The following is a 20061-nucleotide window of genomic DNA, read 5'->3' as shown; positions in this document are numbered from 1 at the left end:
TGATGACAGCCTGCTCGGCAAGCCTTTCCCTGAATTCATTAGGACTGGGAGTCTGCTGGCTCGGGAGCAAACTTTATCATAGACACCTCATCGAGAAGTTGAAGTAATGTTATGAAAGAATGAAAAATACATCTGGGAACTGCCTGGAAACTGAAGTACATTTTGATTTAACTTACATTAACAGAAACCTAATGTAAAAGTGAAGGGATCTAACAAAACCATTAATAATTTAAAAATAATTACAGATAGTCTATCCTTACTATTCATAACCACTCAACATTTTAGACAAAGGAAGCTGAATATTCTTCATGTGAGAAAGATGTGAGCAGATTGCTAAGCATGAGCCATCCAGCTCGTGCTGCTCCCTGCTCCCTCTGCTCATGCTTCCCTCTGTACCCAAGGTGCCAGCCAAAAGGGACCTTTCCAGGAGGGAAGAAGAAAGTGGGCTGGAGGTGGAGGCAGGTCCTGCCCTGGTACAGGTGTATGGCATGGAGTTCAATCCCTCCTTCTTGATGGAGCTGCTGTTTGAGGTGGGCCCAGTCTGGCAGGGGAGACCAAGGATGCTCTCATGCCTCCTTGGACTCTCACCAAGCTCTGCCCATCTTGGAGGCCTCAGGAAAGGCTTTTTTTCCATCCACAGCCATAGTTAGTGACTGTCCTGCCCCATGCCGTGCCATGCTGTTTAACAACAGCTGATATCATCACCATACATCCTCTGCTTGGATAGCCATGGCTCCATGCAAAGGGTTTTTTTTAATGCATCCATTTTAATTCAAGTTTTCATCAAATGTTTTATAGCTCAAGGGTCTTGAGCATCCTGCCAGGCTGTGTTTTGGCTTGTGTCCCTGTTTGTCTGAGGTGGGTATTTTGAGATACACTTGCTGCCCAAACACTATGAAATCAAAGCAGCTGGATATAAGGCAAACTTCACTGCTTTTCCTTACAGATAAAGATCAAATTGTCAAGAGGGAAATTCACAGACATGAAGGAAAAGAAATACTGCAGAATACAAAGAAATTCAGATTTAACTCTCACAGGATCCTGTCTTACAAATAGCCTAACAGGTGGGACCCTTTCCTAATCACTTTCCCAACAACTCCTTGCATTGAAAACATTAAGAACTCATGGATCATTAAAAGTAAAAAAAAATTTAAAATCCTATAAATCACACCATGCATGTCCTTGGGACTCTATTCTTGCTGATTTAGACAAAACCCCAGTATCTTAGATTACCCTTCATTAATTATTTTCATTAATTTCCCTTGTTATAGATGTATTACCACAAATCATATTCCAAACACATCCCTTAATTAAGCACAAAAATCCTCTCCACCTCCACGTGCCATTTAAATGGAGCAGGGAGAAGGTGCATGCTCAGCCCTCTGCCTGCAGGCTGGCAGCAGGCAGTTGGTGAGACAAAAGGTGGTGCTTGCATATCAGCTGTCTTCTGGGATTTGCTGTAAGTCTGAGAAGATATTTTCTTTCTCCATGTGGTCATCAGCATGGACATGTTCTCAGCTCAGAGCTCTTAGCCCTTCCAAACTGTCAGTGGCCTCCATCTTATTCTGCCCTGCTTTCAAAGAAAATCTGAGTTGCTTTTCTCGCCCTCTTGCCATGTGAGCTGTTGGCTGATCTCTTTGTACACTCCCAGGATTCACTAGGCACCACAGAGCAGAATTCCTTTTTTCAACCAAGAGTGAAAAAAACCACTTCTAAGAGGGGCTAAGCATTGAAAAAGGTGATGAAAACCTCCTGTTTCTGAGAAGGCTGCCACAAGTAGATAGATGCAATTTAGCAAATGGTTTAACTGTTGTGTCACTGGATCAGTGTTTGCACCTTGGCACCACTAAACGGTGTGCTAAAATCCTAGTCTAGGTAGGCAGGGTCCTGCAGCCTCATATGAGAAGTGTACAATGCAGAGTTGTGGTAGAATCATAGTATCAGTCAGGGTTGGAAAGGACCACAAGGATCATCTAGTTCCAAACCCCCTGCCATGGGCAGGGACACCCCACACTAGATCAGGCTGGCCAGAGCCTCATCCAGCCTGGGCTTAAACACCTCCAGGGATGGGGCCTCAACCACCTCCCTGCACAACCCATTCCAGGGCTTCACCACTCTCATGATGAAGAACTTCTTCCTCACGTCCAGCCTGAATCTCCCCACCTCCAGCTTCATTCCATTCCCCCTAGTCCTATCACTACCTGAGATCCTGAGAAGTCCCTCCCCAGCCTTCTTGTAGGCCCCCTTCAGATACTGGAAGGCCACAATTAGGTCACCTCGGAGTCTTCTCTTCTCCAGACTGAACAGTGCCAACTCCTTCAGTCTGTCCTCATAGGAGACGTGCTCCAGCCCTCTGATCATCCTCGTGGTAGCTGGCGTGCCCTGTGGCATCTTCTGTGCTTCCCATGGTCTGTGTAGTTTTGATGAGATCTTGTATGGACTCCTCTTGCTTCTTAAACAGGCACTGGAAACATCTGTGAATTATTCTGTTTTCTCTTTTTGACTTGATGTCCACACAATCAGAGCATGCCAGGACTCATCACCCTGGCTGGTCAGGAAGGGCTGCTGGGAACACTGTCTGCTAGCAGTATTAGCTATGTGCTGCAGCATCAGTCCCTGCAGGACCAGGTGTGCTGAGCTCAGATCTAGTCTTCAGGCTCATCCTCCTTGAAAGCCAGGCTTTAATTCTCAAAAGATCTGTGCTTAAGAGCAGTGATAATTGCAGGAAGTGGGTTCCACCTTCTGTGTGGACAGAAACACTTGGCTATGTTTTATTCAAAGCTAATCACAAATATAAATATTCTTTGTTGCTTTTTTTTTCCTGTCTTTTTTTTCCCCTCTTTTTTGTTGTTATTTTGTTTTATTTTGTTAAAATTCAGCAGAAATGCATTTCAACCTTTCCTACAACCTCTGGGCACACATCAAAGCCCTTCCCTTCACACAGGGAACACGGGCAGGTGCCTGCCTGTGCTCTCCCATCCCTTTCTATAAATGAAATATTTTTATGTTCTGAAGATTGTTAATTTAATGAAATAAAATGGTGAAATGCCTCTGTAGCTCACATTAGCATCTCCTCTTGGAAGCAGCTGTGGTATCTCCCCCAGCCCTGAGACAGCAATCAAGTTCCAGTGAAACCTCTTCCCGAAGGCAATCAGGCCGATCGATGGGAGTTTTTACCAATGCTATCAAACCTGATGAAATGGTTCTGTGTTAAGAACTGCAGATATACACACAGGAAAGAGGACAGACCAGAAAACTGGGCTATGATCATGAAAAGAAAGTGCAGAAAGCAAAGAACTGACACCTAGGAAAAAAAAAAAAACAAGAAGAAAAATCAAACAAAGCAGCAGATGAGTAATCGACTGACTCACATATCCAGCCCAAGCCAGAGTTTCAAATGCCTGTGACACAGACTTCTGTAGTGCCATCTACTCAGGAGAATTCTTACCAGTTTGAACATTTTGCTGCACTGGGATGAGCTAAACCCATGCTTAACTGCTTTGCTGTGTGTTTTGATTGGGCAGAGCTGGGACAACCCAAAGGGGCTGTCATTTTGAAATTTTCAAGCTGCCTATGCCTACATATAGAATCATTGCATCATTTTTGGCTGGAAAAGACCTTTGAGATCAATGAGTCCAACCATTCCTTAACTCTGCTAAGGCTGGGGCTAAACCATGGCCCTCAGCACCGCATCTCTGCCTCTTTGAAACACCTCCAGGGATGGGGATTCAGCCAGCTCCCTGGGCAGCCTGTGCCAGGCTTTGAGAACCCTTTCAGTGCAGAAATTTCTTCTAATATCCAACTTAAACCTCCCCTGGTTCAATTTCTTCTTGTCCTATCACTTGTTACTTGGTAGAGGAGACCAGCACCCACCTGGCTCCCATCTCCTTTCAGGGAGTTGCAGAGAGCAATAAGGTGTCCCCTCAGCTTCCAAGCTAAACCATCCCAGCTGCTCCTCACCAGCCCTGTTCTCCATACCCTTCACCAGCCTTGCTGCCCTTCTCCAGACACTCTCTAGCACCTCAGTGTAGTGAGGTCCCTAAAACTGAACCCAGTACTCATGGTGTGGCCTCACCTCTCTCTCTGACCCCCGGACCTCATGAAAAGAGTATAGTGTTGGGCAGAAGGATGAACTTCCTCTGGATTAAACTGATGGTTTTATTATCATAAGCTCAGCTAATATCAGAGGAGGTCTGGAGCAAGCATGAGTTGTCATAACTGCAAGAAAGGGTCCTGAGAGAAGGTGATAATGGTTCAGGCTCTGCTAGACACAGACTGTTGTTGGTTTGGGTTTGTCACTTTCAGGAGTAGTTAACACAAGAAAACGAAACACTGACTCAGTGAGGTGAAGCAAATACCATAGATTTTCAGTACTTGTACAAAAGTTGCTTTTCGCTCCTGCACTTAGCTATCTCAGTCCAGGAATTTCCTTTTCTTCATTATTAGAATGGAATTAAATCAAGATTTTAGTCCCATTTCTTTCAAGATCATACTCCAGAAAACTCTGAATAAAAATGCTGTGGCTAATGACAGACAAACAATGTGTTTGGGCTCAGAAAGCAGCCACTAAAAGCTGTTTTCTGTTTGAGGCTTCCTGCTGCCTCCGTGTTTTGGAAAAGACAGACTGCAAGCTACCCTGACAACTGCCACAGACCCACCTTTCCCAGCCTTACTTCATGTTCAGTGAGAATTTGATTGCAAGTGGCTGAAATCTGATACTAATCCTCTCTGTAGAGTGTGCTGGAGACTTATGTCCTGCTGGTCTTGGAGTAAATTTACTGTAGTAGGCTAGGTGGGAAGGTGGAACTGGTTCTTCCTATTTTCATAAGAAGCTGACCAGCTGGTGATGGATAATGCCTCTTACTTATTTTACATCATCAAGCAGCTTGCTTAGTAAGCAGGATGATACAGGAACATGGGGTTCCCTCTCTTCTCCAGGGCTGCCCAGGGAGGTGGTGGAGTCACCTGGAGGTGTTCAAGAGGAGACTGGATGTGGCACTTGGTGCCATGGTCTAGTCATGAGGTCTGTGGTGACAGGTTGGACTCAATGATCTTCGAGGTCTCTTCCAACCTTAGTGATACTGTGAGACTGTGAGGTGGGTCCTGGTAGAGCTGGGCAGCAAGGCTGGTGAAGGGTTTCTGGAGAGCAGCTCTGTCGAGGAGCAGCTGAGGTACCTGGGGGTGTTTATCTGGGTTCACACTTGGACCCTGTGCATCTCTGGGGCTTAGCTGTGGGACAGTGTTGAGCTGTTGGCTTTTCAGAGGGGTTGCTGTCTCCTGGTGTGCATTTACAAGCTGGAAAGCACAACGGTGCTTGCTTCTGGCTGGGGTCTTCAGAGGCTGCTATGACACCAATAAGTAAAAGTTAATTGCAAATTTATTTTCACCTAGCAATAAGGGAAAAACACTTGGGGCCAGTTTCCTTTAAAGAAAAGGGGGGGAAGCCTGTTCTACACTCATTTGATTAACCCATGCTGTTAATCACTGCCAGGTTTATGAACCTCTATTATAAACTTGTTACTCTGAGGGGTTTCAGTTCAGTGATTGAAAAACAGCTTTAGGGCCTGGGTAGGTAGGAGGAGCGAGGAGCACAAGTAGAAGCACTGAGCCTTTGGAGAGGTGTATAAATAATTAGCAACAGATTTCATGTGGACTCTTTCAGTTTATCAGAACATGATGAAAATGCAGAAAGAGCTCAATATCTGTTCCAGCATGACAACGTTGAAATCTAAACCAAATCAGTAGATTAGAAGCTATTTTAGGTCACAGGGAACAGCTTTGCCCTGCTGAACTGCTGTGGTTTCATCAGACAGTGTCTGAAAGGTCCTTTAATGCTCTTGTGTCTTTTGAATCTCAGATCTGTATTTCATGGTTGCAAAACATACAACACAGGTGAAAACCTGAACTGTATCTTAATACAGCAAAGTGCTGAATAAATAGTTGCCCATGCAAGTTCAGAAGATGGAGGGAAAGAGGCAAACTAGGAAACAAGGGTGGGAGCTTCTCAAAACACTACAGTGGGAAAAACTACAAACCACACTCTGATGTATCCCGCTCAGAAGGGACACAAATTTTGTTCTTTTTGAAGAACAAGGAGCACAAATCCTCCCTATGAAACAGATGTATCTGCAAGCTAATTACATTGCAAGTGTCTTAGACCACAAACACAACATTGTTTTAATCAGAGTTTGGTTTGTCATCATTCCAGTTGTTTAATTTATTTTGGTTTGCCCCCTTCCCTTCCCTATTTATGTGCAAAGCAGTCTGCTTTTTAGGGCAAGAGTTCTGCTCTCCCATCTGTGGGGAAATGCCCCAACTCCACCTGTTGTAGATTGCTTTGATTGCTCCCACCTGGAGGAGGAGCTGACTAGGAACCAGCCTGAGTTTTGACTAATCAGAATTCATTTCAGCCTCAACATAACCCAGCAGTGGCTGATGGGTGGGGGTTCTTGATGTGAAAGCCGTGTCCTCACGTAGAGGTTATGCTAGCAGGAATGTGGTGGGCTCTGCTGCTTTCAGAAATGCTGATGGGACCTTGGTGAAGTCAAGACTTTGCAAGCGCTTTCTCTGTTAACCTAACCAGAATCGAGATCTCTCTCTTCGCCTTTTCCTGCTGAGGCTTTCTGCCCAGCTTTGAAGTCTAGAAGATAAATCAAATTCAAAGAGTGAACTTCATTTTGCCTCCAGTTTGAATCTTTGGGCTGAGCAATGATGATCTTTGCTCAAAACCACAGGTCAGTGAATTTCTAAGATGTGGGTGTGAGGCATTTTTCACCCTTTCTACTTCTGCTAGGGATTACACAGACTTGTTCAAATGATGATTATGGTTATTTTTTCCTAATAGCTTTCATGCTTGTGTGCATTTGTACTTTAAGAGGCTCTTACTTTGCTAGCTTTAAGCTGTATTTGTTTGTTGTGCTTGTCAATTTTAAGGGTATGTGTGGTGTTATTGAGAGCAGTGTTCTCTGCCTGCGTGTGAAATACAATGGGATCCCTGCAGAATCTGATATACACTGAAACAAGAGCCTGCAGGTGGTGTGTAGGAGGAGATGGGATCACCCCTAATCCTTCCAGGCTTAGCTTGGCAGCATATGAGCTCCCAAAGAAATGTTACGAGGTGAAGCTGCACCTGATAGGTGTTTGGGAGTGCTCCCCATTTCTATGGCCATGTGGTCAGAGTGCAGCTGCTCCCTCCTGCCAGAGACACCAGTACAAGCAGGACAGTGTTTGCCCAGCCAAAAACCTCACAAACCCAGCTGCAGTTCTGCACCAGCCCAGGTGTTTCTTCTCTGTGAAGTGCTATCCACATTAGGCACTCTTACTATACAACTTTTCATTTCTGCTCTAGCTGAGAATGTCCTGCTCTCTTGCTGCATTTCTGTCTCTGAACTTGCCTTTGCTACTCAGATGGGAAGCTGTGTGCTACGGGCTAACCCTTAGGCATCAGGCAAAGTACCCAGAGAGATGCAAAGCCCTCCTCTTCCCCTGAATGAAGCTGTTTCTTCTGGTTTTAAACTGAAAGCAATGCCATAGAAATCCACAGGCTTCAGCAAGGCAGGTAATGAGAAACACAGGTCCATATCTTAGAACCCTTTTGGTGGAAAAGACCTTTGAGACCATCGAGTCCAACTATTATCTAACTCTGCCAAGGCTGGTGCTAAGCCATGTCCCTCAGCACCACATCTCTGTCTCTTTGAAATCCCTTTGAGGATGAAGATTCAACCACCTCCCCAGGCAGTCTATTCCAGTGTTCAAGAACCCTTTCAGTCAAGAATTTTTTCATAATGTCTAACCTAAACTTCCCCTGCTACAACTAGAGGCCATCTCTTTTCTTCCTATTACTAGGGAAAAGAGACAAACCCCCTCCTTGCTCCAACCTGCTTTCAGGGGGTTGTAGAGAGTGAGAAGGTTTCCCCTCAACCTCCCTTTCTCCACATTAAACAGCCCCAGTTCCCCGAGTCACTCCTCACCAGACCTGCTCTCCAGACTCTTCACCAGCTTTGTGGCCCTTCTCTGGACCCTCTCCAGCACTTCACTGTCTGCCTTACAGTGAGGGTCTCCAAAACTGAACCCAGTACCCAGTACAAGATGGCCTCACCATCTTGTCTACTCTTGGCCTCTTCTGGTGCACACTGGAAGCTGCCAGTTGCCTGTCTACTTCATGTGCCACAGAGGCAGACATCTCTATGGTGAGTTGGATTTTTCCTTTCTTTCTTTTTTTTCTTTCTTCCTTCTGTTCCAAGTAGCCCACAGGGCAAATATTATACTCAAAGAGTGAGTAGAAGCTGTGCCACTCAGCTTTTACTTTTTAATCTGCTAAGCAGGAATGGGAGCCTTTTAAGTGCCTGGCTTGCAGGAGGTCATCATTAGTGTGTCAAGGTATTTCTTTATTGCTATCTTCCACAAATGTATCTGGTGTGGCAACTCCTAGTTATGCTCATTTGAACAGAACAAGGCTTTCTGTTTATGAAAACAGACTTCTTAAAAGCAAGCTGTGGTGGCAGGTGAGGGAGGAGAGGCTGCTTGCAATGTTTTCAAGCCAAACGGTTTCTTTGGCAGGAGGTTTTCAGTAACAAGTGAGAACAACCAGAATTAGCTCTCTCAGCACTTCGACAAGCAGCATTTTCATCTGTAATGAGAAGAATGAGACTTGTTTGACATAAACTACAAAACAACATGGGAAAGAGGAAGAAAGAGGGCAGAAATACATTACTGAGGGTGAGGAAGAAACAAGTTCACTGTTCTGCTGTGAATTCATGATTCTTGCTTGTTATAATGTGTAATTACAGCTGGTACCATTCCAGAGGAGGGCTTGAAAGAAGGTAGGTCTTGCCAGCTGCTAAATCCTGTTGAGGAAATGACCACAGCAGCATCCTTCCTGAGTTCTTATCAACCAAATCATTCCCATTTTATTCTTCTGGACTGAGTCCTTCTTTATGCAGAAATGCAAATTCTCTGGACTCCTGAGGTTTGAAAACTGATTAGAATTCTTATCTTCCTCCATTAAGGGTAAAAAATAGGCTATTCCAAGATAGACAGCCCCCAAATTCTATACTGATCTGAGAAGATGGGAAGACTTTCCTTCTGCCATTGATTGAATAACTACTCTCAGCAACCAGTGCTGGCGACATGGTTGTGCCTCTTCTGAACGTTTGTTGTCTTTCTGAGAGTTTTAGCAGTTCAGTGATAACTTTTGCAATACCAAATTCTATTCACTTGAAGCAAATCCATTGGTTTGAAACAAATCTTTGGTTTGCTTTCAAAATCTAGTACATGGCTAAGAACAGCAGAGAGACTCCATGTGTGGCTATCCTAATTTCCTCTGCAGCTCTCCCAAGGAGCAGAGCTTGAACTCGGTGAGGAGACAGGGCTGATGTTTGGTTGGATTTGTTTGGGTAGATCCATGTGTGTGCAGCCTTTGAGGCAGGCTTTTGTTTCAAAAGCAATGATGGGCCAGGATACTGGAGGACAAAGTGAATATTGATTGGATTCATGCTCAGGATGGTGACCAGATATTTCCTGTGTAATGAAATTGTACACAGCCTAGTCTTTAATTTCTCCCCCCACTCCTCTTTTCTTTCTTCCTCTGAGAGCGATTGCAAAGCTAGGTTGCACTGATGGAGACTGACTCCTTTCCTATCAGTAAATGATGTCATTTAAGCAGTGATGGCTGTGCACAGGTGGCTCTGAAACACCTGCCCATTTGGTGCTTCTGCTCTGGTTCCCAAAAGCTCTGCACACCTCATGTATCATAGTTAACTGACATTGTTCTTCTCTTTCCAAAGTCTTCTGATTGCCCCAAAACTGGATATAGTCATAAAGTATTCACTTGGTCACTTGCTCTCCCTGACTCTTGTTGGGTGTTTTGAGGCAGCTGCCTCAGCTTGACTTCCCTCCTTGACCTGCAGTGCATCATGTGCTCCATATCAGTGAAAGCTTGGGATAGTAAACTGGTGAAGTGGTCTGGTTGGAGGGGAATGGTAGGGAGAGAGAAGCAAAGGTTCTGTGTAAGGGAGCAAGCCTTACCTATGCAGCTCTCCTTCTGTTTGGACACAGTGATCTGCTGCTTATTAATATTTCATTTGTATTGCACACGCATGCTGCTCAGAATGGTGCTTATCTAGGCACAAAAAGGCTATTAATAACTGATCCTACATGCATCTGTGAGCTTCCAGGATCTTACTATAAAAAGGATTCTTTTTGCCCACTTCCATTCCACTGCTAAGTGTTCCACTTGCTTCTGCTTTATCTCCCTGCAAACCCACGATTTTTTGATTGCATAATGAGAATAGCTAAGAAAATGAAGGTATCCAAGGATTGCAAAGTAAATAATTATAGCAAAAGAGTTTGATAATAATTTGGAATGACTTATTCCTCTTTATTTCCTCTTGGCAATGATATTTTTCTACATGAGGGCTGCCTGGAGGAGGTGAAAATGTGTTAAAGCCCAGGTATTCCACTGCCTTTTACCTCCAGTTTTTGGTTTAGACCCCGAAATGTTAAAGAGCCATAAAGCAGGGTTAATGTGACTGTAATAATAGACACAAATCAGGGTTAGGTCTGCTAAGCATAAAGTGAGAATTATATTGAAGTGAAGATTTATGGGGCTGCCTCCTAGTTATATCAGGCAAGGAGAAAACCATGGACATCTTGTGTAACAGGTGGATATATAAAAGAAAATAATAATTATGAGGTGATCTATAATCTACTGAACTTTTTTTTGGGGTCTATACAACAAAGGATCTATTAAACCCAGCGAGAGGAAAATGAGTCGAGCTTTGCTGCTGTGAAAGAGTTCTTACAATTCCAGGTCTGTGGTGTCAGTTTGGACAGCAGAGGATATTGTTTGTTTGTTTGTTTGCTTGTTTATTATTCTGGGATTTGTTTTCTCACCACTGGTATGAATTATAATTAAAGCAGGTACCCATATGTTTAGCCAGGAAGACAAATGGTCTGTTTACTTCAGCAGCTGTTTAACAAGCCACCAGCACAACCAAGTAAATTAATCCCAGGAAATAACACTTGAAATAAAGATGATATCTGAAATCATTTTTATTCATGGTTAGAGACCATGCAGATTCTTTTGACAAGTCGAAAAATCTTAAGGGTGATGTAGAAAACTTCAATGTACAAGTGCTAATTCAATTTGAGGGGAAGGGAAAAAAAAACCCAACCCTGACTTGATAGAATGGTTTCTGTAGAGATATTACTAGAATAGCAAACCCCCAAGCAATACAAAGGCAGCCAGAGTATTGTATGCTCATTACCTGAATTTTCAAACACTTAACAACTGTAAGAAGTATGAATATGCAAAGCTCACAGACTCTGACCAACATTTTTTTTCCCTCCTTCTTCTTTTCTGTTCCTGGAATGGAAAAGCCAGTGGTTTCTGTCATTGCTTGCATAGAGCTGTTATTAACTCCCTTTAAAGTTGCATGTGATACAAGGTCATAGGTCTCTAAGTCAACAGAGCATCCCTTTCAGCAGCTGCAGCACCTTAAAGATGAGTGCAAGCGCTCTACTGAGCCGGGGCTCAGATTTCAGCTCCTGTTTATCATTACAGCTGGGATGCAGGGGAGATGAAATGTGGACCTTGCACAGACAGTGCAATATTAAAAATGTATTAAATCACAACTGTGGAGATGAAAATATTTAAATGGGAATGAACTCTTGCTTTGAATGGGTGAGGGTCCTAAACAGTCATCCTCACCCCTAGAAGGAAAACCACAGGGAAGAGCCATATAATGAATGTGCCATGTGAGGCAATGGTTTGAATAAGAATTCCTTTCCCACATGGAAGACATCTTGACCTCTATGAGGATTTCAGGGATTTACTGCCACATCAGGTCTGAAGGCTCCAAAGGCAGGGTTAATTTGCCTAATTTTAAGTTCTGGCTAGACCCTGTGACCCAACCTTAGTTATACTGTGATACTGTAATATTTTGTAGTGGCATTTTACAACAGGTAAATCTAGCAGCCCTGATGCTTTATGGAAACGTGAAACACCACCAAGTGTGCACCATGGATACACTTGCACCGCTGCCTGACCCTTACCTTTTGGGTTTTTTGTCTCACATGAGCAGTACCACTGAGTTCTGATAGACATAAACACTCCTGAGATACCTGTTCAAGACCTAGGATTTGTGCCTACTGCTGAATGCTCAAAGTGTTGACATCTCATCTTAAACGAGACACTAAAAGCCACAAGGATCTGTTTGTGGGCATTTTTGTTGTCTTGTTTTTGGGGGTTGGGATTTTCTTTGTTGTGTGGGTCTTTTGTTTGTTTGTTAGTGGATTTAGGGTTGTGTTTTGTTTTGTGTGGGTTTTTTTTCTCCTTGCCTTTTTTGTTGGCTTTTGTTTTGTGGTGGGTTTTTTTTAAGCTAAAATCATGTATCTATAAATAAAGACACCAGTCTCTGCAGGTGAAGGCCACCAGGGCAGTAGCAAATCTATTTATAATAGACCCTCTTAAAGGTAAGGAAAATGTGTTTTTAAAAATAAAACAGCTGAACTATGTAAAACACTAAAGAATGCCAACAAAAAAAAAGGAGAGATGATGTGCTGTGAATGCTTTTATCTTTTTACAAACCAACTTTTCATTCTGTCCAGGCATTAAGGGATTTATTCTGGGAGGGCTTCTTCCAAGATCACAGAATCACCAAGGTTGGAAGAGACCTCAAAGATCATCAACTCCAACCTGTCATCACAGACCTCATGACTAGACCATGGTGTCAAGAGCCATGTACAATCCCCTCCTGAACACCTCCAGGGACGGGGACTCCACCACCTCCCTGGGCAGCACATTCCAATGGCTAACAACTCTCTCTGGGAAGAACTTTCTCCTCAACTCGAACCTAAACCTCCCCTGGCACAGCTTGAGACTGTGTCCTCTTGTTCTGGTGCTGGTTGCCTGGGAGAAGAGACCAACCCCCACCTGGCTACAACCTCCCTTCAGGTAGTTGTAGAGAGCAATAAGGTCACCCCTGAGCCTCCTCTTCTCCAGGCCAAACAATCCCATCTCCCTCAGCCTCTCCTCATAGGGTTTGTGCTTGAGGCCTCTCACCCATAGTCTTCCTCCTTCTTGGTAACTCTTGCTGATGGTGTTTGCTGAGAGACTTCTCAGCTGCCTGAGTCTCCTGATGGAGGCAAATATTCCAGGTTATGACATAAGTATTGATGTTCTGAGCACCAAGCAGGCAACACCTGTGCTTGCTTTTGGCTCCCCAAGTCCTCTGATCACTTGGATGGGACTTGTTGAAGCATGGCTGTCTACCTTTTCTTCAGCATGAATGCCTCTGTTTCCTTTCCGTGGAAACCAAATGGTACAGTGGTCAGTTCCAGTGAGCCACACCAATAGGTTCTGATTTGATGTGGAGACAGGTGATGATGTGTTTCCAGGGTCCTTAGCATGCACTAAAGTACAGTGGAGCAGTGAAGGGGGGAACATCATTGCAGCTGGGAAATGTGGCTGGGATCTGAAACGAGACTCACAATGGAGTTCCTGGCTTGGTTGTCAGGGGTCTCCACAGTGAATTTCCTACATGGACAAATTTTCTACTGGAATTTTTCATGTCTCAAATTGTTTAAATGTGAAAATCTGTCCCAGTTTCTGCTTAAATATTGTGGAAGAAATAAGTTTACCTACTCCCTGCAAGTGTGCAATGCTGTATGTGCTAGCTGGCATATGTATTATAAGGCTTTTTAGTGATCTCAGAGCTGTTTTATGATAAAAGGAGCCTGGTGGTCTTTAAAGCACTAAATCAGCTGTAAAATATGGATCCCATGCAAATGAAGAGATAAGACAAGGAAGGAATGATGTCACTTTTATATGACCAATGTTCAGAGCATGGCTGGGTCTTAACTACAGAGGGCACTGCCAACTACTGACTGGAACTGAAGGTTTCAGAATCATAGAATCATTAAGATTGGAAAAGACCTCTAAGGTCATCAAGTCAAATCATCAACCCAAGACCACCATGCCCATTAAATCATGTCCTGAAGTGCCACATCTACATGTGTTTTGAACACCTCCAGGGCTGGTGGCTCCAGGAAGCTGCCATGTGGGTCCCTATCTCTGAACTGACAAGCAATTTGAGTAGCAATCAATATGCTGCTGCTGCTGCTGCTTGGTGCTGCACACATTTCCCAATCATCAATCCAAATTTTTGTTTGGCTCTCATTGTTGAAGATGATCAGAAAAGAAGGGGTTTGTGAATATAAATGAAGCCCCCTGCAGCTCTAGGCCCTGCAAAGTGATGTTACTTGGTGTTAACTCTGTACTTTGCCTTTTTTTTTGTGCAGAAGGAGGCTGGCTCTGTATTTTGGAATGCTGAACAGAAAATTAAAAATGCAGGCCAGTCTTTGGGAACATTTTAGTTACTGTTTTAATAAACTTTTGTTTATGCCTAGAGGTGCCATTAAATTACCAGCCAGACATTAATATACAGTACACAAGGGATCTCGTATATAAGCAATGACTCTTGCTGCGTGACTCAGATGGAGCTTGCTGTATACACAGAGAGCTGCTGGATGGAAGATGAGAAGTGAAAACCTGCCTGGAGAAAGCGTGGTGGTACTTAGGCAGTGGAGGTACCATTGGGTCAGCTCTGTTTACAAATAGGTTATTTTGAAGTATGACTTCAGGGGACAGAGTTCTGCATGGCAGAAACACCTGCGCTTTCTTTCTAATGGAAGGCAAGCACAGGGTGTGGATAATCCTGGAACCAAAGGTACTGAGCATTTCCAAGTGAAGCATTGGTCAGGACCCCCTCAAACAAGGAGTCTTTTTATACCACCACAGCATCTGCTTCAGCTGCTCACTCTGTGTAGGGATGCTGGAAATGGTTAACTCCAAATGTGGCTTGCTTTCTGTGCTACTGTGACCCCAGCAGGAGCATCACTGAAGGAAGCAAAGACTTCAGGAACAAGCTGGAGTGAATGTGGGCCACGGACACCACACTGGAAAGCATCTGGTCGAGTAACAGGCTGGAGAGACACAATCACCAGGATGTGTTTTGCTGCAGGCCTTGTGCTTGCATGCTTCCACAAGCAGGTACAGCTTCACATGTGGGATTGCAGAAGTGTTGTAAGTTCATCTGAAAGGAAGAAATTCAAAATCCCTCCAGCTCCTGGGAAAAAAAAATAAAAGTATGCCAATTAATTCTGATTTGGGATTTTCCTTTACATTTGATCTGCTTAAGAATGCACCACAAGGAAAACTTCCTATGAGGAAAGCTTAGAAATACTCTCAGGGACAAGGTACCGTCATAACTCTCCCACTTCCTAAAGGGATCAGGGTAGAACTCTGCTTAATGCACATCCTCTAAAGGAAAAATGGGGCTCTACCTGGTACAGCTTCCTTGGGTATAAGCAAAAAAAACCCACTCAACCAGATGAGCACTCCCCATCTCTGATCTTGCTGCTAGCATCCCTATTGTGCTTTCTGACTGACTTCCACCTGCAAAAAAAATACTTCCTTCATTTTCTACAGCACAGGGCACTGGCATTAAAGCCACTTAACAAGGGATGAAATGGGAGAGCTGTGAAATGAACAATACCAAACTGACCCAAAATGACTGGTGTGGGTTAAGCTGGATAGGTGGCAGGCAGCAGACAGTGCTGCTTGGAAATCTTTGTGAAACCTGATTATGTTACAGGAATATTTCAAGTTCCAAAAAGAAGAATTCTTCCTTGGTAATAGGAAGGAGAGGTCAGAGCGTCCTAGCGGTAGAGCTCTTCACCAGTGATTCAGCAAAGGTGTGGGGCAGGTGCTGAGCATCAGAGAAGGATTTAGCAGATGTGGTGGCTATACCAAAGAAAAAAGTGGTGGATGCTTAGGCAGAGGCTTTGCCAGAGGTGCACAAATCTTACCTTCTGGTTAGTGAGTTGCAGTAAAGGGGAAAAAAATATCACTGTGGAAGGAGAGCAGCAGGACAGTAGGCTTGGACAGAAGAGCTTCCCTCCAGGCTATGTCCCTCCTGGTGCTGTTTACCTTGGGATGGTATGTACCTCAAAACTCCTACCTCAGCATCACTCTAGACCTTAGTTCCTATGTCATCTCTCTTTCTGTTTAAATAAGCAGTCTGAGCTGGACATTTTTGGAGTACCAGCTGCATCCAAAACCTTCGTCAGGCACTGCTGACTTCATGATTTGTATCTGATTGCTACCAAAAAAATAAGGCAGTCATGTTTGCCTTATATGTGATGGTTGGAGGGGCTGTATTTGCTTCCATGGTTTTGTTTTGCATTTATGTCATTATTTGCCAGCAATAGACAATCATGTCCTTTGTTTTACTTCAGCTTTATTCCCTTGTCCTCATGTGATACTCTTTTAGGCACAAAGCGTCCCAGTTTTTTTTTCATACTTCATCACTTATTAATGCCACAGATTGTGGGATGAGGAGTTGACAAGCATCCTCTTTTTTTTTTTTTTCCCTGTATTGACAGATATAGTAACTGATTTGTCATTAAATAGCTTTTAAAGGATATCTCTCTCTCTATTTTTTTTCTCTTAATTATTTAGTGTACTCCCCAATAGCTTATCTCCCTATCTGACTCCACTTTCTTTTTAGAGGGGGGAATCTGCCTTCACATTTGAGATAATTCACTTAACTCTGAAACTTTGAGGGGTGAGGCAGAAGTGACCCTCATCAACATCAGGCATATCAGACCCCGTCTCTTTTTGGGTCTTGCCTTTCTGGAAGGCAGCTTGTAAGGATGTCTGCAAGAGGTGGAAGAGCAGGTTGGGGTTTGATTCAGCACCACATAGAAGGGTGGGAGCATGCCCCTTCCTCTCGGGAATGACACACAAAGGACACAGAAGCACTTAGTTCCTGCAGCACTTCCTAATCCATTTTAAATCATAAGGCCAGACAGGCTGGGATCAAATAACTTGATTTGAAAATACTGTGGAATTCACTTCCAGGCAGGTAAATGATGGTACTGTTACAACTGTAAGCTCTCCTATTTCCTTGCATGTTTGGAAAGCTCTGGTCTACTAAGCAAAGGGCAGGTAAAACCTTCTTTTCTTAGTCTGTACCGTAGTACAGGTAACAAGCTGTTTGGTTTCCATTCTGCAGGGGGAAATTGTGGTGGGTGGTGAAGACTGAATAGTCAGGCTGCAAGTGATGAACCTGGTTTGACGTTCAAAATGGTCAGCAGAAGTCAGTATGTCAAACTAAGCACAAAGGATGTGTCTGCACCTAGATCTTTCTGTTGCACATCCTGCTGATCCTGAGACTGTAGTCTGCTAAATGGCCAAACTGGCCATGGTCAGAGCTCCTCACAGCTCTGTCTGGGGAATGCACTCACCTTTTCTCCAGACTGATGGTGAGCTAGGTCCTGGCCTGCAGTGAAGACAGGACACGGAAATGGCACGAAAACATCCAAGCGGTATGAAGCAACAGGTGCCACAGTATGATGAAATCAAACTGACAAACCTAAAGACAACTCCTCCAGCACTCTTCCTCAGGGAAGCTAGTGAATTTCCCATTTCTCTGAGCCTCTGAACCCTTTGGCAATGTTAAAATCAAAAGGGAGAGACACAAGAGAAGTCAGCTCCAACCTTCCATCCAGTTAAGTGAATACAAAGCTTGGAGCATGGGCTGTCCTTCCTCTTGTATAAACCTTACTAGCCCTTTTACTAGAAGACAAAGCTTAAGCTTCTCAAAGCCTGTGTTCAGCAGCCTTAAGACAAACATTCTTCCAGCAGCTGCCTCTTTCTGAAGCCTCTATGTGCTTATGTATTTCTGACTTCTCTGGCTACTCTTTCCAAGCTTGGCCTTTGTGACAGGTACCACAGCTGAGATGAGTACTCTTTTCTTTCTGCTTTCTGTAATTTGCATGCTCATCCTGTTGAGTGGTTACTTACTCCAGCTGCTGTAAAACATTGCATCTGCCCACACATGTATGCACACCCAGAAATAAATCTGCTGCTTCTGTATGTAAAAATACTGCAGAGGATTTTGTACAGAAACTGCTCATGTGTTAGATATTTTGCTATGATTATTGCAACAAGAGCTCAATCCTGTCAGTGCAAGGAGAAAATGGCACAAAAGTATCACCACATTATATCTGAAGTGTCTCACTTCAGAGCTGAAATCCAGCTGGTTTTACTCTGATTTCACAGTGAAGCTATTTCATGTTCTTCCTTTCAATCAGGTGTAAATATGTACAGCTTTTCATGGCTTCAAAACTTGATTATTTTTTTCCCTAATGTTTTTAAATTGCAGTTAAAGGAGCCCATAATTTGTTTCAAGCACAGCTTCATTGTGCCAATTGCCTTGTGGTGGGGGTTTTTTTGGTTGTTTTCATGAAACAAACCCCCCAATCCAGCCTTCTGAATGCATTACAGTCTTGCTACTTGCTGGGGATCCCTGTTTCTGTGAAGAAGTGCAAAACATGAGAATGTCTCTAATCTATAAGGGTTTTTTTGAGGTTTAAGAGCAGGCAAGAGAATATCATGAGTGGAGCAGCACTAAGCCAGGTTTTGTTTCTGTGCCAGAATATTTTCTTCCTAATGCCCAAGATTAGTGCATGAAAATGTCACACTGGCCTCTTAAGTGAAATAAAAACTGCTTATTTCTTGGATACCTAAACATATGAGGACCCTTTATCACAAGGGGGGAAGGGAGGGAAAGCATTATGCATTTAAAGTCTCTGGAGGAAATAATCAGACCATTACAGAAATAAAACCAGAGATGCACAAAACCTTTTATCATCTTACAGCTTCTATTTGGAAAAGCATACCTATTCATGTGTTTAAGTCCCTGTTCTAAATTGAACTTTTACATAATTCCTACTACTGCATCATGCTAATGGTAGTAAGTCCTACAGCTGGCAATACCTAAGTGCTCACAGGCATTTCATACTACCTAGTAGCAACAATAACCAAAAGATCCCTTGCAGATGCCTGGAACAGCATAAGCACCTAGGCCAGAAGAGTTGTGAACTCCAGTTCCATAGGGAAAAGCAGGTGCTGGCACCAGTACAGCAATCTCTTCAAGGGCTTGATAAAATCTGAGATCATGCCACTGAGCGCCTGTGAGAAATATAAATGTGTTGTAAACTGTCTCCCATATATTTCCACTTTTTCTCCTCAACTTTCCTATTTATAATTAACACCCCTCTTTATCTTGTTCATTCTGAATATCTTTGTTCTTTCCACATTAAATAATTTAATACTATCTCTTCCTCCTGTTTAAGCTCCCTTTATCTCACGATCCCCTCTCCTTTATATTGAAATCTCTCCTGTCTAAATGCATAATCAGGTAACATCTGCTAGTATGGAACTTAGAAATGCCACCACATTCCCTAAAATAACTTAACAGTGTAGTCAGCAAGGTATGTTGTGCAGAGAAGAGGCTGAGTACATAAAAGAAAGAGGCTCCGTGTGGCACAAAGGGGAGCTGGCATCTCACCATCAATTACAAACCACAGAGGACTGACTGTTCATAGTGCCCAGAAATGTCCAGTCCACTTCTGCATCCTTGCAGACATGAAAACCAGTTGCCACTCACATAAACAGTCCTGTTGAGTGCAACAGCTTACCTGTCAGCAACAAGGATTTGGTGTCACGTAGCTATGTGTGTAGTGAAGCTTTTGTATTATGCAGAAGGAAGCACGAGGGCCTGCAGAGGCAGGAAAGCATCTGGAAGCCCTGAGGTGTGCTTGCAGTTAAACAAAAATGAAAATCTGGGGGCATGTGGAATGAGAGAGAAGCTAAATTCTCATTCCTGTGCTGTGTCTGAGCCACAGCTAAATACATTCCAGGATGGGTTTGTACAGTGTAATGAGAACACACCACATCTCTGTGTCTTTGAAACGCCTCCAGGGATGGGGAATTAACTACCTCCCTGGGCAGCCTGTGCCAGTGTTTGAGAACCCTTTTAGTGAAGATGTTTCTCCCAATATCAAGCCTAACCCTCCCCTGGTGCAACATAAGGCCATTTCCTCTTGTCCTATCACTTGTTACTAGGGAGAAGAGGACAACACCCACATTGCTACAACACCCTTTCAGGGAGTTGAAACAAGGGAGAAGAGATGAGAAAAGATGGCTTCAGA

This window comes from Dryobates pubescens, chromosome 24 (genome assembly GCF_014839835.1).
Source record: "Dryobates pubescens isolate bDryPub1 chromosome 24, bDryPub1.pri, whole genome shotgun sequence".
NCBI lineage: Eukaryota > Metazoa > Chordata > Aves > Piciformes > Picidae > Dryobates > Dryobates pubescens.
This window is presented reverse-complemented; position numbering follows the sequence as displayed.